Genomic DNA, 23,868 nt, shown 5'->3' on the forward strand with positions numbered 1-23,868 from the left:
GAACATTTTCATCACCTCAAAAAGAAACCTTGTACCCTTTAGCTATCGCTTCCTTATCCCCCAAACCCTAAATAACCACTAATCTTTCTGTCTCTGCAGATTTGTCTATTCTGCACTTTTATATAAATGGAAGCATATAATTAAGTGGTCTTTTGTGACTGGCTTATTTCACTTAGCACAATGTTTTCGAGGTTCATCCATGTTGTAGCATGAATCAGAACCTCATTCTTTTTTGTTGCTGAATAATATTCCACTGTATGCATAGACCACATTTTGTTTATCCATTCATCAGTTGGTGGATGTTGGATTGTTTCTACTTTTTGGCTGTTATGAATAATATTGTTATGAACATTAAATTACAGGTTTTTTGGTGGGCATATATTTTTATGTCTCTTGAGTATATACCTAGGAGTAGAATTGCTGGGTCATGTGGTAACTCTATGTTTGACATTTTGAGGAATGCCAGACTGTTTTCCAAAGTGGCTGCACCATTTTACATTCCCACCAGCAGCCTATGTGGGTTCCAATTTCTACACATCTTCACCAACACTTGTTAGCTTCTATCTTTTTGATTATAGCCATACTAGGGGGTATGATATCACTTGATTTTTTATTTAATATGCCTTGAATATTTTTCCATGTTGGCACATATAGATTTCTTGCACATTTAACTGCTGTGTAATATTCCACAGAGACTCTGCTTTTCAAGATGATTCTCTCTCTACCATTGTGTTGGTTCCTCCTCCTGGGCTCAGCAGCCTGGAAATAGAAACAGCAGTGGTGGCTGATTGTCTTGATCCAGACTTGGAAGTTGTGTGGCAGGTAAGGCCAAAGGATAAGGTGAAGAATGGTGTTGATGGTAATGCTGAGAGAGTCCTGGAAGTGAGTTATCAACCCTGGTGCATATCAATCCTGTGTAAGTGACAGTGACAAAGAGCTGGAGTGGATGGTATAGTATAGCGGCTGGAAGCCTCAAAGCAGGAGTTTTGCATGACAGTGGAAGGATAGTTGTTTGTTTTGTTTTGCATTTACCCATTTCCTCTGTTGAATTTTTCTTTCCCTTTTTTTTAGATTGCATCATTCACTGCTTTGCCTTCTTGGATGACTCAGAACATAATATAACCTTGTTTTGTGACTCAGAGAGGCCATTATGACCATCTGCTTTTGCCTTGGACCTCTGAGGCATGTAGGAATATGTCTTTCTCTATTAAATGGATTTCTTTGCTTTTGAAATTCTATCTCCTTCACCTTCCAGCTTTACTCTTTTTGGTGTCAGAGGCTGAGATCAGTGTATTCTAGGTTCTTCTAATGTGCAGTTGTTTGACCAAAGATTGACTCCGTGCATCTCCTGTGAAGTTCATGAGTTTTGTGATAGCAATTTTACATGCTGTTTATAGATGCTTTTTTCGTCTTCTAGGTTTGTGATTATATTATGGCAGAAGTTATGAGAAATCTGGTCTCCAGAGAAGTGTTGGTGCTTCTGTAATTTGTTATAAACTATTTTTGGCAAGCTAGTTCTCTAGCATTGAAGAATTTAATGAATAAGTTTGTATTCACTTTATCCACAATCATTTTTTTTATTGTGGTCATAATAGCTTATCACATAGTGAGATTTCAGTTGTACATTATTATTTGTCATATACCGTATAAGTATGCCCCTTCACCCCTTGTACCCACCCTCCACCCCTCTTCCCCCGGTAACCACTGATTTGTTCTCTTTGTCTGTAAGTTTGTTTATATTCCACATATGAGTGAAATCATATGGTGTTTGTCTTTCTCTGTCTGACTTATTTCGCTTAACATGATGCCCTCAAGGGCCATCCATGTGGTTGTGAATGGGATGATTTCGTCTTTTTTATGGCTGAGTAGTATTCCATTGTATATATATATATATATATATATATACACACACACGTATATATATATATATACACACACGTATATATATATATATATATATATATATATACATACACACACATACCACATCTTCTTTATCCAATCATCAGTCAAGGGGCACTTGGGTTGCTTCCACGTCTTGGCTATTGTGAATAATGCTGCAATGCACATAGGGGTGCATAAGTCTCTTTGAATTGTTGATTTCAAGTTCTTTGGGTAGATACCCAGTAATGAGATAGCTAGGTCATATGATATTGCCATTTTTAACTTTTTGAGAAATCTCCATACTGTTTTCCACAGTGGCTATACCAGTTTGCATTTCCACCAGCAGTGGATGAGGGATCCCTTTTCTCCACATCCTCTCCAACATTTGTTGTTTTTTGTCTTGGTGATTATAGCCATTCTGACAGGTATAGGATAATACCTAAGTGTAGTTTTGGTTTCTATTTCCCTGATGATTAGTGATGTTGAGCATCTTTTCATGTGCCTATTGGCCATCTGTATATCTTCTTTGGAAAAATGTCTGTTCATATCTTCTGCCCACTTTTTGATTGGGTTGTTTGTTTTTTTGTAGTTCATTTGTGTGAGTTCTTTATATATTATGGAGATTAACCCCTTGTTGGATATATGATTTGTAAATATTTTCTCCCAGTTGGTGGGTTGTTTTTTCATTTTGATCATGTTTTCCGTTGCCTTCCAGAAGCTCTTTAGTCTGATGAAGTCTCACTTGTTTATTTTTTCTTTTGTTTCCCTTGTCTGAGTAGACATGGTATTCAAAAAGATCCTTTTAAGTCTGATGTCAAAGAGTGTACTGCCTATATTCTCTTCCAGAAGTTTTATGGTTTCAGGTCTTACCTTCAAGTCTTTGGTCCATTTTGAGTCTATTTTTGTGCATGGGGAAAGATAATGGTCTACTTTCATTTTTTCGCATGTGGCTGTCCAATTATCCCAGCACCATTTATTGAAGAGGCTTTCCTTTCTTCATTGTATGTTCTTGGCTCCTTTGTAGAAGATTAGCTGTCCATAGATGTGTAGTTTTATTTTTGGACTTTCAATTCGGTTCCATTGATCTGTGTGTCTGTTCTTGCACCAGTACCATACTGTGTTGATTACTATAGCTTTTTAATATATTTTGACGTCAGGAATTGCAATTCCACCAGCTTTGTTCTTGTTTCCTAGGATTGCTTTGGCTATTCGGGGTCTTTTATCCACAATCTTTTTAATGGTAGAGACCTTTGGACTTTGTCCAATACAGTAGCCACTAGCTACATGTGGTTTTTTAAATTTAAATATAAATTAATTGAGTAAAACAAATAAAAAATTCAGTTCCTTAGTAGTACTAGCCACATTTCAAGTTCTCAGTAGTCACATGTGGGTAGTGGCTACCATATTGGAGAGTGCAGATATAGAATATTTTTGTCATCACAGAAAATTCTATTGGACAGCAGTGGTCTAGACTTTGAGCCAATATCCTCTCAGGTTCTACCTTTCCAGTCTGGAGTCTGGTCTTTAGCATGTCCTTGTGCAGCAGCCATGCTCCTACTACTTACAATACCCCCTGACGTCCTCCCCTTGATCATGTTACTTGCTCTCTGTCAGTGTATTAGTTTCATGTTGCTGCTATAACAAGTTACCACAAACTTCATGGTGTAAAACAACACAATTTATTATCTTATAGTTATGGAGGTCAGAAGTCTCAAGTCAGCCGTTTTCCAGCTTCTAGAGGCCACCTGAATTCCTTGGCTCATGGCCCCTTTCTCCATCTTCAAAGCCAGCAAGTAGCATCTTCAAATCTCTCGCTCACTCTCTGACCTCTGCTTCCATAGTCACATTGCCTTCTCTGACTCCTACCCTCCTGCCTCTCTCTTGTATGGACTCTGTAATTAGATTAGGCTACATCTCAGTAGCCTTAACTTAATCACACCTGCAAAGTCCCTTTTACAGTGTAAGGTAACATTTTCATAGATCCAAAGAATTGGGACATGGATATCTTTGGGGGATCATGATTCAGCCTACTGTAACAAGCAGTCTTCTCCAGTGGCATCTTGTTTTCCTTGAGGACCAGTGCTGCACATGTATGCTGCACACTGATATCCCAAGGTTTTATACAAAAGGAGGAGAATATTTTAAAATCTTATTTTCTGCCTCCATCCTGTCTGGAAATACCAAAATTTAGTTGTTCTGACGCCTAAAAATATGATCCTGTGAGTATAGTGGCATAGTGGCATAGGATATCTTACAGGCAAAATAGATCCACAGCAAACTCAGTGTCCCATCAGAGTGTTTGCCCCACTGTAACACAGTTACTATTTCAGGGCTGATCTCTGCCAGCCTTTCTTCTCAAAAACAAATGAACAAAAAACACACAAACAAAACCCAAAAAACTGGGGGCTTGATGTATTAACCAAAGCAAAGCCTTCTGAGCTTCTCTTTGTTCAGGAAAGGGTGGCAGATGAAAACCTGAGTCATTCTTAGGAGAAGCAGCAGAAACCAATGCAAAATTGGTCTACTTCCAGCCTGGACAAGATAGCATAGACTCATTTCTCCCTGCTTCTCCCAGCTAATTATAACTATAAATCCTAGAAATAATTCAAGAGGCAACCAAGGGAGAATTCTGAATGGTGTAAAGAGGAAGGCAGAATGGTTAGAAACCCCGGGACTGGAGGAAAACTATAGTAGCAGGATGCCTTATGACTCCCTATCCAACAGAAGAAGGTGACCCAGGCCCAGCATTTCCCAACCCCCAACTTAGCAACAGATGGTGGCTCAGATAGGTTCCTTCTTCCTCTGGATTAAGTGGGAGTTTTGCCAACAACACTAGGTGAGCATGGCAACTCTAGCAAAGGGAATCTAGCAGGGAGCCCCACTGACAATAAGCAAGCAGAAGAAGTGCTTTCCTTTCCCGCTAGGCCAGAGACTCCCTACCCTACCTCAAGAGAGTGTGCAACCAGGGCACCATCAAGGGGAAATCCCATCACAACAAGTAGTCTGGCTCAGGAAGCCTCTGTGTCCCCATGGTCTTGAGGGTCAGTGAGAGATACCAGAACGTTATACAGCACTGGCAAGGGGGGTTCCACCAGAACAAGCAAAGCCAGGGAAGATTCGTTGTTTCCAGAGACTAGGGGCTCACTTCCTCCACCTAGAGGCATCAAGCGACCCAGCTTGGTGAAGCATCTTCTGCTCCCTTAGGCAGCCCCAGCAGGGACCAGTGGGGGCCCAATCAGCACCACATTAACCCAGCAGACCAAAATAGCACCACAGAGGCTCTGAAAAGTAAATCGTCATTGAAATCACAGCCTACAAAAGTAGGCCGGGACCTGTGTGCTAAACCTAAACAAAGTGACTGCCTGCTAAACTAAATGATTTAAATAGTGTGCTAACATAGTAGCCAAAATGTCCAGAATACAATGAAAAATCACGCATCATACCAAGAACCAGGAAATCACAACTTGAATGAGAAAAGACAGTCAACCAACTGACGTCAATACTGAGATGAATCAGATGTTAGAATTATCTGACAAGGATTTTACTGCAGCCATCACAAAAATGCTTCAATAGCAATTGTAAAGTCTCTTGAAGCAAATGAAAAAATAGAAAATCTGAGTGCAGAAATACAACTTAAAAAAAGAATGAAACTGAAGTTATAGAACTGAAAAATAAAGTAACAGAAATTAAAAAGAATAACTTGCTGAATAGGCTAAATGGTGTAGTGGAGATAACAGATAGAATCAGTGAACCTGAGGGTAAATTAATAGAATTTACTCAATCTGATCAGCAGAGAGAAAGTAGACTGAAAAGAAATAGAGCCTCAGAGACCTGTGGGAAATAACAAAAGATCCAACATTGTATCATCTGAGTCCCAGAAGGATACCAAAACATTTGACAAAATTCAACATTTAGTCAAGACAAAAACTATTAATACACTAGGAATGGAGAGGAACTTCCTTAACCTCATAAAGAACATCTACAAAAAACTTACACAGCTAATGTTATACTTAATGTGAAAGACTGAATGCTTTCCCTCTTAAGATTGGAACAAAGCAAGCATATCTGCTCTTATCACTTCTGTTCAACATTGTACTGGAAGTTCCAGCCAGCATAACAAGGCAAGAAAACGAAATAAAAGATATACAGACTGGAAAGGATCAAGTAAAACTGCCTATTTGCAGAAAGCTTGTTGTCTACATAAAAAATCAGAGAAAAATCTAAAACAAAACCTGTGCTAAAACTAATGATTGAATTCAGCAAAGGCATATGATAAAAGATCAACATACAAAAATAAAGCACGTTTCTATATACTAACAATGTGGAAATCTAAGTAAAAAACAATAAAAATACTTTGGTATAAACTTAACAAAACATGTACAGGATCTGTATGCTGAAAATTACAAAACACTGATGAAAACTCAAAGAAGACATTAATAATTTGAGAAACTTACTGTGTTCATGGATTGAAAGACTCAACATAGTAAAGATGTCAGTTTTCCCCAAATTGATCTATAAGTTACTGAAATCCCTATGAAAATCCCAGCAAGGATTTTTGTAGATATACGTAGGCTTACTGTAAAATTTATGTGCAAAGGCAAAGGACCTAGAGTAGTTAAAATGACATTTATAAAGAATAAACTGAGGAGAATCAGTTTTCCTGATGTGAAGGCTTACTATTTAGCTACAGTAATCAAGACAGTGTGGTAATAGTGGAGGGTAGCCAAATAGATCAATGGAATAGAGTAGAGAACCCAGAAATAAACCCACACAAATTTGTTAAACTGATTTTTGGAAAGGTGTCAAACAGATTCAGTGGAGGAAGGATAGCCTTTTCAACAAATAGTGCAGGAGCAATTGACATACATAGGCAAAAAAAGTGAACTTTAACCTAAACATCACATCTTATAAAAAAATTAACTCAAAATGGATCACAGACTTAAAGTATAAAACTATAAAACTTGTGGGAAAAAAACAAGAGAAAATCATCATGATCTAGGGCTCAGCAAAGAGTTTTCAGGCTTAACACCATAAGTGTGATCTGTAAAAGGAAAAATCTATTAATTACACTTCATCAAAATTAAAAAAGTTTTGCTCTATGAGAGATCCAATTAAGACAAGCTACAGACTGGAAAAAATATTTGCAAACTACGTGTCTGACAAAGGATTTGTATTTAGAATATATAAAGAACACAAACAGCCCAACTAGAAAATGCACAAAAGATATGAACATTTTACTAAAGAGGATATACAGATGACAAATAATACATGAAAAAATGTTCAGCATTATTAGTTATCAGGAAAATACAAATCAAAACTACAATGAAATATCACTATGCACCTGTCAGAATGGCTAAAATAAAAATTACTAACCCATGCTGTGGTAGGCGTCCCACATATAAAGTAGAGGAAGATGGGCATGGATGTTAGCTCAGGGGCAGGCTTCCTCAGTGAAAAGAGGAGGATTGGCAGCAGTTAGCTCAGGGCTAATCTTCCTCAAAAAAAACCCACATTATTGACAACACCAAATGCTGGTGAGGATGTGAAGAAATTGGATGTCTCATGCGTTCTTCGACAGGTTAATGGTTAAATAAACTCTAGTACATCCATGCCATGGAATACTACTCAGCAATAAAAAGAAATGGGGTATCGGCTCACACAATAACTTGAATGAATTTCCTGTGAATTTTGCTGAGTGAGAAAAAGCCAATCTTAAAAGGTTACATACGATATGATTATTTATAGAATACTTTTGAAATGATAAAAAATATCGAGATGGGGAACAGGGTAGTGTGTCCCAGGGGTCAGAGAATGGGCAGATAGGAGGTGGGTGTGGCTGCAAAGGGTAGCAGGAAGGATCCTTGTGGTGATAGTACAATTCTGTATTGTGTTGGTGGATACATGAACCTACGTGTGATAAAAGTGCATAGAACTAGGGCCGGCCCTGTGGCCTACTGGTTAGGTTGGCATGCTCCACTTTGGTGTCCTGGATTTGGTTCCCAGGCACGGACCTACACCACTCTTTGGTGGCCATGCTGTGGCGGTGACCCACATACAAAACAGAGGAAGATTGGCACAGATGTTAGCTCGGGGTGAATCTTCCTCACCAAAAAGGAAAAAAAAAACTGCATAGAACTAAATACACAGACACAAACAAATGATTACAAGTAAAGCTTGGGAAATCTGTACAAGATTGATGGGTTGTCACAATGTCAATATCTTGGTTGTGATATTAACTACAGTTTTACAAGATGTTACCATGAAGGGAAACTGGGTAAAGAGTACACAGTATCTCACTGTATTATTTCTTAGAATTGCATGTGACTCTACAATTATCTGAAAATAAAAAGTTTAATTAAAAAAAAGATAAAGACAAAAAATTGGAGCCTTGAACATTTTGCCAGAAGCTGGACTAAGGAACCTGGCTCATTGTGCAGGCTGGCTACCAGATTGGATAGTTATACAAAACAGTGACTTCCAAAACCTGTGTATGCAGCACCTTAGGGGCCTCTAATAATTCAAAGAGGTATTGATTGTTCCCCTTCTGCAAATTCTCAGTAACCAAATTTAATTGAAAATCACTTTCATGAAAAGCAAGCATTTGCTATATGTCTTCATATCAGAGGGCAGCACTAGGAAATCAAAATAGGGTATCTCAACCTGTCCCCACCCTAGCTCATCCAAAATAGGAATCACTGGCCTGATCATTGTTCGTGGAGCCAACATATGAGGCCTAAATGGGCCTGTTAACCCTGTATAGTGAAAAGCTTCTACCGCTACCCTAGTCAATCAGTCAGCTGGCTCTGACCACAAGAGAAACCATGAGGGGGAATGAGAGGCTGTGGGATGATTGGCTACAAACTCCATTCCATTGCTAGGCCAAGGCCTCCAAACATATGCTCTACCTTCTTCTTAGATTCAGCACCTTCCTTAGGGGGAGATCAGAGGCTTTTCGAAGTCTTCTCCCCAAAGCCCTTTTCCTGCCTGTTCTTCAGCCCTGCAGCACCCTGGACTTATCACTTGATTTTTTTAGAGGGTAAACTTGATTTTTGCAGAGGAGTAAATAATGGGAAAAGTACATTTCCCCTTAATTTTAGTTTTTAAATAAATATATAGAAACGTTGACTTATTGGTATACAGTTCTGTGAATTTTAATACACGTATAGATTCATGTAATCACCACTACAATCAGGACACAGAACAATTTCTTCATCCCCAAAAATTCCCTCGTGCTGTCCCTTTGTAGGTACATACCCCTCACCCCAAAACCCTGGCAACCACTGATGTGTTCTCCATCACTGTAGTTTTGTCTTCTTTGAGAATGTCATATACATGGACTCATACAGTAGGTAACTTTGAAACTGGCTTCTTTCACTCAACATAATGTCTTTGAGATTCATCACGTTGTTGCATCTATCAATAGTTCATTTAAGCACATTTTTTTACTTAAGAATTGCTCCGCAGTTTTATTCAGATTAGTTCTCTAAGCAGGCTTTGTAATAGCATAGCAACAGTATAATTTATGTGCAATTAAATCACCTTTGGTCAAATGACTGACAATTATTAATTAACATGTTTCTCTTGTTAATTTTTTAATCTGTTTCTTCTGGTGAAAAAAGTAGAGAGGCAAGAAGTAGATAGTAATTTCTAAACAAGTGTTATAAGATTCTAGAACTAGAAACCAGCATCTCCGACTGTCTGAACTATTCTCAAATCAACTTCTTTCACCACATGGGGAATCTACCAGGACAGTAGTGGCCAGTGGACCTTTAGACATACATGTGTTTCTTGCCCTGGAGCCTCTGTGTGATTCTAGAGCCAGTCCCACACAAAGGACTAAATTCCATTGTCTCAGGAGTTCTTAAACTGTCCTCCTCAGTACCCCAAAATGTCTCTTACTAAGGTTTAATCCTGTCTGAAATTTCTACCATTAGAATCATTTAGGCTAAGGAATTCCAGAAGACCTCTCTAAGAAAAATGCAAATATGTCACTTATGAGGATATCCCATTATGAAGTTGGGCCCTGAAAGATTAGGAGAAAACTTTTTTAAAAAAATTAATTAATTCTTTATTGCAGTAACATTGGTTTCTAACATTATATAAATTTCAGGTGTACATCGTTATATTTCTATTTCTGTGTAGATTACATCATGTTCACCACCCAAAGACTATTTACAATCCATGAAGAAAACCTTTTGATTTGAGGTGTGAGGTATGTCTGAGGTGGTGCTCAGTGCTAAGAAATGGGAGCCCCAGCTTAAATTAGAGGTGGGACCAGGAATGATTCTGTGCAGCCAAGTGGCAGCAGGAGATACGGGGACCCAGGGAGGTGGGCTAAAAAGGGGAGCATGTGCCAAAGAAGGAGTTGGAGCATGCTGAGAACAAACGTTGCCTGTTTCATAAATATGCTTACATCGTGCTCTGGTGTGCCCCGCTGTTAAATTGATAGCTAGATGCCTTGTTTGCTTCTGTCTTATCTATCTACCAAGTAAACATGAAGTAAAAGCTTTGAAACCCAATTCAATCAAAGAAAAAGTGTTTATGAACCCAGTGTACTTAGCCAAAGCGAAGAAGAAGGGCCCTTCTGATCTCAGGAGAGATTGATTCATTATTTAGTTTCCCCTTCTCCCCAAAGGCAGGCCACTCTTGAAGTCCTACTTGTAAAAGGAACTCTACTGCCAAGTATTGAAGACTTCAGGTGGAGGGTGAGTTGAACCAGTTTCTATCAGGGAAGGGATTCAATCTCAGGTGGCCAGATTTGTCCTGGAACTGAGGGCAACAGGACAATCCTTGCACTCTGCATCCAGGAAGTGAGCTCCCCTTCTGCCCAGGGTTAACCAGAGCCTTGGTCTTTTTCCCCAATGTTATTTTACAACCTTCCCTTAACACAGACGCATACAACCAATGAAGTAAGAGTGTGTATGTCCAGTAAGGCAGCTAATTTCTGCCAATTAGCCAATGCCCAACAATTAGTAAATTGGTAGATTGTACTTGAGTTGACACATTTTCAATCGAATGGTTTATAAAACAGACTGCTGCTTATTTTATTCATATGTAAGTGGCTCTTACTGCATCAAAAGGATGTTTGAAACAACAAAAGAATAATCAAGAAGCACAATTTATCACTTTGGTTCTTAACAGATTCAAACCGTGTAACGATAGCAGTTCCTGGTTACATAAGCAGGGCAGTAGATCGAGGGCAGAAGTGCTGAGGCAGGCACAGTGTCGTGCCTGAGGGGTTCTGGCCATGGCACCTGTACTGAGCTGGCGTCCTGAGTTGCGGCTCAGGAAGTGGGAGAATTGACCAGTATATTCCAAACCTTTGCAAAGTAATAGTCGCAAAGCAGGTGCTTTTTGAGAAAGGGCAGAAACAAAATACACCTAGGAGGTTAGTAAGGCATTTGAGACCCAGACGCGAATGGGAATGCAATGTATCTTTAGAGCCAGTGCAGTCGGGAGCCTTTCATGTTGAGGCACGGATGTTTTCACCTGGGGTAGCAACCTCCCCTACATTTTTTGTTTGTCTAATTTTCCATTTCAGCTGCTCATTCTCTTTAGCCAGCCCTAGCCCCACCGTGGGACTGCATGCTAATTATCTCATGGTGGTGATATGTCTCCTGAGAGAGCTGGCAGCTGAGCAGTCCCCATCTTCCAAACATGGGGCCTGCCTCTACCTGCTCGAGTACAAGAAACAGAAAGGCAGTGTGTTGTCCCTCATACCCTGCTCAGGGGACTGACTCAGCTTCACAGACTGAAGCAGAAACTGAGAACTTGACCAGTTCTCCAAGCTGTCTGTGGGTATTCAATACTGAAGATTTGTGACTCAGCCTATGTCTACACATGGCTTAGTGGTGGACCAGATGACATGGTCAGTTTAGTGCAAATAGTTGACTAAACTACTTTCGTGTGAGGTTCCAGGCATGTGAGATTCATAGTCCCGGATCTGGTATAAATGAACAAGTTAATTCTTGGCCACTGCACTTATCTCTAACCCTGGCCACCTGGGCATAAATGAAAGCTGTTTGGTCACAAGAGGGTGAGAAGGTATAGATGATACAGAATAATCCTATCTTCATCCCTGGAAAAGAACTGAAAGGATTTGGTTTACTCATAGATCAGTCGCACCATCTTTGTGTAGAAAGGACAGCATGATCTTTATTCACAACCTCATCCTGAAGGTATTTTTAAACTTCAGAATAGGAGTGAGGAACCTAGGCATTGACACTGGTAAATTGTTCCTAGCTGGCAATAAGGAAGAAAGTGAGCAGGGCACACTCTCCCTAATCTGCTTTCACCCCAGTGAAGCTTTGAAGGTTTGGTAAGAATAGTTGGTGAGTTGAGAACAATAGTTAAACAACTTTTCTTTTACATATGTTAAAATATTCTTGGGGGCTGACCCAGTGGCATAGTGGTTAAGTTCGCGTGCTTCGATGGCCCAGGGTTTGCCGGTTCAGATCCTGGGTGCAGACCTACACACCACTCATCAAACCATCCTGTGGCAGCATCCCACACAGAAGAGCTAGAAGGACTTACAACTAGGATATATAACTATGTACTGGGGCTTTGGGGAGAAAAAAGAAAGAGGAAGGTTGGCAACAGATGTTAGTTAGCTCAGGGCCTATCTTCCTCACCAAAAAAGCATGCCTTTAGAAACAAACAAACAAACAAAAATTCTTAATGCTCATGACAACTGTGACGGATATTACGAAGAGAGGAAAATATTCATTATCTCCTCAAAAGTTAGCAGAGTTGGAGAGTAAATCTTGATTTGACCAGAAAAAAAGTGGTGGTTTGAGTTTTCTCCTTTTGAGCCATTGATTTGATCTCAAGGGAACTTAGTCTTACTGTTGCACAGCTGATCGCTGACATTAATATCAAGAGGTCAGTCACATTTTCCCCTTTGACTCTCATTTTCTTTTACTCACCATATTTTGTGATTGTCCAGGTTCTTTGGTTTTTTTCCTGTTATCATGAGCTTGAAAAGAATATGGTCAGCTTCCACCCATTTGTTAGTGTAGGAGAGCATTGACACGGTTATAAGAAAAGCATAGATAAACCAGAAGTCAAAGAATCATGGAGTGTTTCAACTGGAGGAGCCACAGAAACAACTGAGGCCAGCCCCTTCACTTTTACATATGGGGAAACAGAGGCCCAGAGAGGGAAGGTGGCAGATCTCAAGATTCTTATTCCTGCCCTCTTTCCAGAATGAGATATATGACTCTATTGCTATATACTTTCCTTTCTAATTATGATTTGTAAAGCTTATTAGTTTTGAATTTCTGAGGCATGCTGCCAGTTAGGTGTTAAGGGGAGTGGAGCCAAAGCCATACAATGGTAGGGAAAGCTAGATCCAAAGTAAACATTCTCCCTGGGTGATCAGATCTGGTGTCGACACTAGCTTACATCATTAAGTGTTGGCATTCTCCTAGGTTCTGTCTTTGGCCCTCTTTTCTTCTATTAAGAGTAATTCCATGGTCAAAGTAGATCTGTACGGCGAATGTTAACTCTGAATTGAAAAGCTATAACTGCAGTTGTTATGATTTTCTGCTTATCTCAAAGGATAATGTGTTCCTTCTTCAGTCCAATACCAACCTTTTCACCTGCCCATCTTGTAACAATTCTTTGCTCTTCCCTTGTACTCTGCCACCTTTGTAACCACAACAAAACTTTTGTTTTAATAAAAACAAACAAAAATCTTTTTACCTGATGTCCCCCTCAGCTGTTCTCTTGTCAGCCAAGCCTCTTGAAAGAATGGTCTGTACTTGATGTTCTACTTCCTTCCTTTTCATTCACCCCAATGCCCGACTCACTGGACACCGTTTAGTCTGTATTTTATTTTATTTTATTCTTTTTATTGAGTTCATAATAGTTTACATCAATGTGAGATTTCACTTGTACATTATTTCTTGACTGTCACCACATAAGTGCTCCCCTTCACCCCTGTGCCCCCCACCCCCTTCCCCTGGTAACCACTGAACTGTTTTCTTTGTCCATTTCACTTAGCATAATTCCCTCTAGGTCCTTCCATGTTATTGCAAATGGGATGATTTTGTCTTTTTTCTGGCTGAGTAGTATTCCATTGTATATTTATATATACCACATCTTGTTTATCCAGTCATCAGTGGATGGGCACTTGGGTTGCTTCCAGGTCTCGGCTATTGTGAATAGTGCTGCAATGAACATAGGGGTGCGTATGCTACTTTGGATTGTTGATTTCAAGTTGTTTGGGTAGATACCCAGTAGTGGGATAGCTGGGTCATATTGTAGTCTGTGTTTTAAGTATCTTTCCCTGCAGCATTTAACACTCTTCAACCACTGCTTGAAACTCTCTCCTACTCCTCTATTCCTCAAGGATCTTATTTGATAGTAGTTATATTTTGGGTTAATACCCAGTTTAAATCTCCTTTATTGCAATACTTTCCAACCTATAATCTCTCAAGAAGAGATGATCCCCTGGGACACAGCCAATAGGACTAGGGATGGATGTCTAACCAGAGGCAGAAGCCTAACCTGTGAGAGTTCATTCTCTCTCCCAGAAATGTAGTGAGATGGGGAAAGTAGACTGTGGGGAATCTGGCTGAGTGGTCACACAGACTCAGTCTGAAGCTACCATTTTGGCCACGTGAGAGTGGATGAGTGACTAGAAGGTGCTGCTGGGAAGAGAATGGGGTGACAGAGGTAAAGCCAACACTCCCAGAGAAGCAAGGAAGAGATCCCTGTATCCTTGTAATAACCCTCTCTTTTATTACCTCATTTCGGTGGATTATTGTTTCTTTCAACCTTTACCCTGGGGCACCTCTTCTTCCACCAACTCCTCGAACTCTCCCTGAGTGATCTCATTCACTTTTTTTTTTACAGTTTAAAATGTTTTTATTTCTATCAATATAGTACATGCATATAGCTAAAAAAAAAAAAAAAAAGAGTACCAAGGGCTTATAATGATAAGCAGAAGTCCTTATGCCCACCCCTTTCCTGCTGCCCAGAAGCACTCACTCTATGAAGTGTTCCTTATGTTTACTTTGGTCATTTAAAAGAATACAATTTTCCTGCTATTTCTTTTTTTTATTATTGTGGTAAAAAATGCATAGCACAAAATTTACCATTTTAACCTTTTTTGTTTTTTGAGGAAGGTTAGCCCTGCACTAACTACTGCCAATCCTCCTCTTTTGTTTGCTGAGGAAGACTGGCCCTGAGCTAACATCCGTGCCCATCTTCCTCTACTTTATATGTGGGACGCCTACCACAGCTTGGCTTTTCCAAGCAGTGCCGTGTCTGCACCTGGGATCTGAACCGGTGAACCCCAGGCCACTGAAGCTGAACATGCGCACTTAACTGCTGCGCCACTGGGCCAGCCCCCATTTTAACCATTTTTAATTGTACAGTTCAGTGGCATTAAGTATATTCAGGTTGTTGTACAACTATCACCACCATCCATCTCCAGAATTTTTTCATCATCTCAATCTGAAATTCTGTACCTATTAAATTATCACTTCCCATTCTCTTCCTCCCCAGCTCCTGGTAACCACTATTCTAGTTCCTGTCACTATGAATTTGACTATTTTAGGTAAATCATATAAATGGAATCATATAATCTTTGTCCTTTGGTGTCTGGCTTATTTCACTGAGCATAATATCTTCAAGGGTCATCCATGTTGTAATCAGAATTTAATTCCTTTTTAAGGCTGAATAATATTCTACACACACACACACATGCACACGCACACCCCATATTTTGTTTATCCATTCATTCGCTGATGGACATTTGAGTTGTCTCCACCTTTTGGCTATTATGAACGTGTCCTATGAACATGTAAGTATCTGTCTGAGTCCCTGCTTTTTACTTATTTTGGGTATATACCCAGAAATGGAATTGCGGGATCATATGGTAATTCTATGTTTGCTTTTTTTTTCTGAGGAAGATTAGCCCTCAGCTAACATCTGTTGCCAATCTTCCTCTTTGTTTGCTTGAGGAAGATTAGTCCTGAGCTAATCTGAGTTTGAAGTGGAGCATGCCAAACTTAACTACTACGCCACAGGGCCAGCCCCACATTTGCTTTTTTGAGGAACCACCATGCTGTTTTCCTCATTCGACTGTTTCTTTTTTTAAAATTTTGGCTGTGTTTATTTATGATTTTTTTATTGCAGTAACATTGATTTATAACACTATATAAATTTCAGGTGTACATCATTATATTTTGATTTCTGTGTAGATTATAGATTACATCATGTTCACCACCCAAAGACTAATTACAATCCATCACTTCTCACATGTGCCTAATCACCCCTTTCGCCCTCCCCCCTCCCCCCTCCCCCCTTCCCCTCTGGTAACCACCAATCCAATCTCTGTCTCTATGTGTGTGTTTGTTGTTTTTATCTTCTATTTATGAGTGAGATCATATGGTATTTGACTTTCTCCCTCTGACTTATTTCACTTAGCATAATACCCTCAAGGTCCATCCATGTTTTTATGAATGGCTGGATGTCATCGTTTCTTATGGCTGAGTAGTGGTCCATTGTGTGTATATACCACATCTTCTTTACCTGTTCGTTCCCTGATGGGCACCTAGGGTTCCTCCACGTCTTGGCTATTGTGAATCCTGCTGCAGTGAATGTAGGGGTGCATGTATCTTTATGCATTCGTGTTTTCATGTTCTTTGGCTAAATACCCAGCAGTGGAATAGCTGGATCACATGGTAGTTCTATTCTTAATTTTTTGAGGACTCTCCATACTGTTTTCCGTAGTGGCTGCACCAGTTTGCACTCCCACCAGCAGTGTGTGACAGTTCCCTTCTCTCCACATCCTCTCCAACACTTATTGTTTTCTGTCTTGTTAATTATAGCCATTCTGACTAGGCTAGTGAGGTGATATCTCCTTGTAGTTTTGATTTGCATTTCCCTGATAGTTAATGATGTTGAACATCTTTTCATGTGTCTCTTGGCCATTGGTATATCTTCTTTGGAGAAATGTCTGTTCAGATCTTTTGTGCATTTTTTAATTGGGTTGTTAGTTTTTTTGTTGTTGAGATGTATGAGTTCTTTGTATATTTTGGATGAACTCCTTATCAGATATATGATTTGCAAATATCTTCTCACAATTGTTAGGTTGTCTTTTTGTTTTGTTGATGGTTTCCTTTGCTGTGCAGAAGCTTTTTAGTTTGATGTAGTCCCATTTGTTTATTTTTTCTATTGTTTCCCTTGCCTAGTCAGACACAGTACTTAAAAATATGCTGCTAAGACTGATGTTGAAGAGTGTACTGCCTATGTTTTCTTCCAGAAGTTTAATGATTCCAGGTCTTATATTCAAGTCTTTAATCCATTTTGAGTTAATTGTTGTGTATGGTGTAAAATAATGGTCTCTTTTCAGTCTTTTGCATGTGATTGTCCAGTTTTCCCAACACCATTTATTGAAGAGACTTTCTTTTCTTCATTGTATGTTCTTGGCTCCCTTGTCGAATATTAGCTGTCCATAAATGTGTGGGTTTATTTCTGGGCTCTTGATTCTGTTCCCTTGATCTGTGTGTCTGTTTTTGTGCCAGTACCATGCTATTTTGGTTACTATAGCGTTGTAGTATATTTTGAAATCAAGGAGTGTGATACCTCCAACTTTATTCTTTTTTCTCAGGATTCCTTTGCCTATTTGGAGTCTGTTGTTGTTCCATATAAATTTTAGGATTCTTTGTTCTATTTCTGTGAAAAATGTTGTTGGAACTTTAATGGTGATTGCACTGAATCTGTAGATTGCTTTAGGAAGTATGGACATTTTAACTATATTAATTCTTCCAACCTAAGAGCACAGAATATCTTTCCTTTTTTTGTATATTCTTCAGTTTCTTTCAACAATGTTTTATAGTTTTCAGTGTACAGATCTTTCACTTCTTTGGTTAAGTTTATTCCTGGGTATTTTATTCTTTTTGATGCAATTGTAAATGGGATTGTATTCTTAATTTCTCTTTCTGCTACCTCCTTGTTAGTGTATAGAAATGCAACTGATTTTTGTGTGTTGACTTTGTATCCTGCAACTTTCCTGTATTCATTTATTACTTCTAAAAGTTTTTGAGTGGATTCTTTAGGGTTTTCTATATATAAAATCATGTCATCTGGAAATAGTGACAGTTTCACTTCTTCCTTTCCAATGTGGATCCCTTTTATTTCTTTTTCTTGCCTGATTGCTCTGGCTAGGACTTCCAATACTATGTTAAATAAGAGTGGTGACATTGGGCATCCTTGTCTGGTTCCTGTTCCTAGAGGGATACCTTTCAGTTTTTCTCCATTGAGAATGATATTAGCTGTGGGTTTGTCATATGTGGCCTTTATTATGTTGAGGTACTTTCCTTCTATACCAATTTTATGCAGATTTTCTATCATAAATGGATGCTGTATCTTGTCAAATGCTTTCTCTGCATCTATTGAAATAATGATGTGATTTCAAATAACGGTGTGATTTCCGAAACGGAACATGAAAACTTAACCACAGCGCCACCTGTCTCCAAGTACTTTTTGATTTCTCCTTTGATTTCTTCATTGACCCAATCGTTTTTCAGTAGCATTTTGTTTAATCTCCACATATATCTGGCTTTTCTGATTTCCTTCCTTTAGTTGATTTCTGGTTTCATACCTTTGTGGTCAGAAAAGATTCTTGGTATTATTTCAGTATTCTTAAATTTATTGAGATTTGTTTTGTGGCCTAACATATGATCAGTCCTGGAGAATGTTCCATGTGCATTTGCAAAGAATGTGTATTGTGCGGTTTTTGGATGGAATGTTCTGTATATATCTACTAAGTCCATCTGGTCTTATGTGTTGTTTAAGGCCAATGTTTCCTTATTGATCTTCTGTTTGGATGATCTATCCATTGGTGTAAGTGGAGTGTTAAAGTCCCCTACTATTATTGTGTTACTATTTCTCCTTTACATCTGTTAATAATTGCTTTATACTTTTAGGTATTCCTGTGTTGGGTGCATAGATATTTATAAGTATCATATCTTCTTGTTGGATTGTTCCCTTTATCATTATGTAGTGCCCTTCTTTGTCTCTTGTTACCGTTTTTGTTTTAAAGTCTATTTTGTCTGATATAAGTATTGCTACCCCAGCTTTCTTTTCTTTCTCATTTGCATGGAGTATCTTTTTCCATCCCTTCATTTTCAGTTTGTGAGTGTCTTTGGGTCTGAAGTGTGTCTCTTGTATGCAGCATATATATGGGTCTTGTTTTTTTATCCAGTCGGCTACCCCGTGCCTTTTGATTGGAGCATTTAGTCCATTGACATTTAAAGTAGCTATTGATAAGTATGTACTTATTGCCATTTTGTTACTTTTTTTCTGAGTCTTTTAGTAGTTCTTCTCTGTTCCTTTCTTCTTCTCTTGCTCTCTTCCCTTGTGGTTTGATGACTTTCTTTAGTATTTTGCTTGGGTTCCTTTCTCTTAATTATTTGTGTATTTATTATAGGTTTCTGTTTTGTGATTACCATGAGGTTTATACATAATCACCTACATATATAGCAATCTATAGTGAGTTGATGGACTCTTTAGTTTGACTTCTTTCTAAAAGGTCTACTCTATTATTCCCTTCCTCCCACATTTTATATTTTTGATGTCATATCTAACCTCTTTTTGTGTGTATGTATCCATTACCTTCTTATCATTGAAATAGGTAATTTTAGTACTTTTGTCCTTTGTATTTTCTTCATAGGTGGTTGATCTGCCATCTTTACTGTATTTGTGCCTTTACCAGTGATTTTATTCCCTTTTTTGGATAATTTTCGTATTCCTATTTGTGATCTTCTCTTTCCCACTTAAAGTCCTGTTAGCATTTCTTGTAAAACTAGTTTCTTGGTGATAAACTCCTTTAATTTTTGCTTTTCCAGGAAACTTTTTGTCTTTATTTCCATTCTGAATGATAAAGTTACCAGGTAGAGTATTCTTGGCTGTAGGTTTTTTCCTTTCAGCACTTCAAATATGTCATGCCAATGCCGTCTATCCTGTAAGGTTTCTGCTGAGAAGTCAGCTGATAGCCTTATGGGGTTTCCTTTGCATGTCACTTGTTGCCTTTCTCTTGCAGCCTTTAGGATTCTCTGTTTATCTTTAATTTTGGACATTTTAATTATATTTCTTGGTGTGGGCCTCTTTGGGTTTATCTTGTTTGGTGCTCTCTGTGCTTCCTGTACCTGGATGTCTGTTTCCTTAGGTTAGGAAAGTTTTCAGCTATTATTTCTTCAAATAAATTCTCTGCCCCTTTGTCTTTCTCTTCATCTTCTGGAACACCTATAATATGAATGTTGGTGCACTTGATGTTGTCCCAGATTTCCCTTAGACTGTTTTTATTCATTTTAATTATGTTTTCTTTTATCTGTTCAGCTTGGGTCAGTTCCTGTAGTCTTTTGTCCATCTCATTGATCCATTCTTCTGTATCATCTACTCTGCTATTGATTCCCTCTAGTGAATTTTTTATTTCCAGTATTGTATTTTTCATTTCTGATTGGTTCTTTTTTATATTTTCCAATTCTTTGTTGATGTTCTCACAGTGTTCATCTAGTCTTCTCCCAAGATCAGTGAGCATCCTTATGACTTTTTGTTTGAACTCTTTGTCAGGTAGGTTGTTTATTTCTGTTTCATTTAGTTCTTTTTCTGGGGTTTTGTCCTGTTCCCTTGCTTGGAACTTATTCCTTTGTCTCCTCACTTTGCCTCTTTCTCTGGGCTTATATCTATGTGTTAGCCAGGTCAGCTATGTCTCCTAATTTTGGAGAGGTAGCCTTATGTCAGAGATGCCTCATGAGGCCCAGGAGTGTGCTTCCCTCTCATCACTGGTTCCAAATGTTCCAGGAGTGTCCCCTGTATGGGCTACATGTGTCCTTCTGTTGTGGCAGGGTTGCTTTTGCTGCAGGTGCCCATGGAGGCTAAGCTGTCCCCCTGGCTGGCTGGTTGTAATGCTCAGCTGTGTCTCGCTGCCGTGGACCCTTCAGTCACTTTATCAGGTTTGGGGAGCCCTAGCACATTTGGCTGCAAGATCTAATAGCACATTCCTGTTGCAGTTTTTCTGTTAAGTGGGTAGGCCCCCAGGATGGCTGGTTGCTAGGCTCAGGGGCTTACAGTTGCTGTAGGCCCCCAGCCTGCAAGGCTGTTGTCATCTCTCTCAGGCTTGCAGCTGAGTGGGGCTGGCCCCAGGCATGGGAGCACCCAATTGTTTCAGGCTTTGGAAGGTGGGGCCAATCTGCTGTGTGACTGTTGGAGAAGCACAAGTCTTCGGCAGCTGACAGGCCCCACAGCCCACAGATCCACACACACCATCAACACAGTCCTGGCCTGTGTGCACATCCTGACCCCCTGAAGCGGACCCTGTTTCCCCACTGCAGAGGTCCCCACACACTCCACCAGTGCCCCACACACTCCACCTACTCCTTGCATAGACCCTGCCCTGCAGAGGTGGACCCACTCACCTGCCTGCAGAGGATTCAGGCACCCAGTCTGTGCAAGCCCACAAGTTGCCAGAGGGCTTGCTGTTGGGTGGGGCTGGTCCCTAGGGCAGACTGCCTGCCCTGGCTGAGTTGGATTAAACCCCTGCTCTGGTGGGCTGGGCAGACCCTGGGCTAACAGGCCAGTGGAAGAACTCCCATGGCATCTGCCAACATCTGTATCAGCACGCCTGTACTAGGTCACAGTAATGGCTCCACCAATGTCTCAGTACCTGGAGAAGTCTCACTTGTCAAAATGTCAATCCATAAATGTAGAACACCATTTATTTTACCAATGAAAGTTTATTTCTAACATCCATTGTATTAATGAGCAAACACTCTAGTGTAGATTTAGGTAGATTGGTTGAAGCTTTCCAGTAGCTGCCTCTGGAGTATGGACTCATAATTAGAGTCTTTCAGATGGAAACTAAGCACCTCTGGAATGTGTACCTCATTGGGGTACTTCAGATATTAACTGTCCCTAGAGTATATGTATATGTATAGGTGTGTGGGTATCTCACACCACCTGTGCTGAGTATTTTTAAAGTAAATCTCATACCACATAACAAATCTACCCTCCCATGCACATCTGTTCATATTGTTCTCCTGCATATAAAATATGCATGGTTCTCTTCCATGGTTCCCTCTTCCATATAAAATAAAGTCCAGACTCCTTCAAGTGACATATAAGGCCTTTTCAGATCTGCCCCCTACCTCTTTCTTTTTTGCACTTTACACTCCAGTCTTGAATTACCAGGCTGCTTGTAGTTAGCCCTACCGATGATGATGGTTTGGGCTCATGCTCTTCCTTCACATGGCTAACTCTTACCCATCCTCTATGACTCAACTCAGGCAGCAGCCCTTTAAGAAGCCTTTCCTATAACCCCATTCAGAGTTAAGCTTATTTAACACATGTATAGCACTTATTATGTGCCAGGAACTATGCTAAGCACTTTTAGTTCTCATAAAAAGTCTATGAATGAGGTTCTATTATTATCCCTATTTTCAGATGAAGAAACCGAGGCACATAGAGGTTTAACTTGTCCAAGTTCAAGTAATTGGTAAGTGGCAAAGCCAGACTTCAAACCCACGCTGTATGGCTTCAGAGTCTGTGCTCTTAGAAATCCATATGCTGTGCTGCTTCTCAAGGGCCCTTTCTCTGCATTCCCACAGCACCCTAGGCCTACCTCTAATTTAGCATTTAGCATAAGAGTTTGAAACTATATCTTTGTCTATGCGTCTGCTACTTCACCATGAGGGTCTTAAAGCTTAATTGTCTCTGAGGCAGTATTGTATAGTGGTTAGGTCATGAAGTTTGGAATTAGACAGACCTGGGGTTAAGTCCCACCTCTGTTATGTACTAGCTGTGTAACCTTAGGAAAATTATTTAACATTTCCATGCCTCCTTTTTCTCATTTGTAAAGTGGGGCTAAGAATACCTCACAGGGTAATGGAAAGAATGAAATGAGATGATATGTCTGATATGTCTAAAGCGCTTAGCAGGTCTCACATAGTAAAAATCTCTTGGTAATGCTTGACTATTACAACTAGTTATTATTGCCTCTGCATCTCTAGCGACTAGCACTGTGCCTGGAAAATAGACATTTGAGAACTATTTGTTGAACTGAGCTATTATGGAAATCTTTAGACTGATATAGATATCTGAAGTATGTCTTAGTATATGTAACTTCAGAAATGGTTCCTTGTAGTTAAGCAGGATGTGCTGCCTCACTTTGCACCCATAAGAGGTTTGCCTCAAAAGAGTGGATAGCCCAGTAGCTCTACAGTCATATAACTAATAAGCTTATCATTCTGGTCCTTGTAACTATCAGCTTTAATGTAGCTGAAGCTCAAATGGGATAACTCATCACTTCGAAGTGAGTCTTCTTATCCTAAGTCATCTCATCATCCTTCAAAATGAAAGAGCACCCTATTTTTACAAGGGCGTCAGAACTACCCAGGGCTCGCCATTCTCATCGGATCACTGACCTTTTCAGTCCTGAAATTCCTATGCAAATTTCCTTCCCAACGTTCCAGGGCTTACATCCATTCTGCTATAAATTTCACTTGTGAAATGGGTGAAAAATACAGTTATCTGATGTGCCCAGGTCACCTTTGGATAGTGTTGTTGTGATAGAAAATGTCCCAGGTATCAATTAAGTGCCCATCTTCTTGTACCCGAGAGCAGCAGAGGATGCTACTTGAAAAGCTGAAATAGACATATATCACATCTGGAGAATAATACAACCCCCTAGAATACTAGGGGAATGGAACCTCCTAAGGCAGAATTTTTTTGTTAACTTGGGGCTAAGGAGAAACCTCATTTGGGTTCAGCTGACCAATCTTTCTACATCTGAACCCACTTTCCTTCATGAAGGAGGACAGTCTACTGATCACTGATTCTCTCTTCCATGAGGATCTTGCAGAGCCTTTAGGCCAACCCTGTTACCATCAGTAATCACTTTTCAGAATTTTAGGAAGAGACAAAGTGGAAGAAATAGAACTGAATTTGTATTAATCCTGGTCATAGCCTAGAATC

At 39.6% G+C, this 23,868-nt stretch overlaps 1 protein-coding gene across 7 annotated transcripts in view; it reads left to right on the top strand.

The window, feature by feature from the left end:
• Positions 1-23,868, top strand: part of LONRF3 (LON peptidase N-terminal domain and ring finger 3) — a 144,943-nt gene that overhangs the window by 31,750 nt on the left and 89,325 nt on the right. Inside the window, exon 1 of one of the 7 annotated variants that reach the window (XM_070258179.1) lies at positions 689-822. The exons of the other annotated variants lie outside the window; for them this stretch is intronic. The gene's annotated coding sequence lies outside the window, so the exon portion shown is untranslated. Of the gene's footprint in view, positions 1-688; positions 823-23,868 lie in introns of those variants that run through there. 7 annotated transcript variants of the gene reach the window in all.

This window comes from Equus caballus, chromosome X (genome assembly GCF_041296265.1).
Source record: "Equus caballus isolate H_3958 breed thoroughbred chromosome X, TB-T2T, whole genome shotgun sequence".
Taxonomy (NCBI): Eukaryota; Metazoa; Chordata; class Mammalia; order Perissodactyla; family Equidae; genus Equus; species Equus caballus.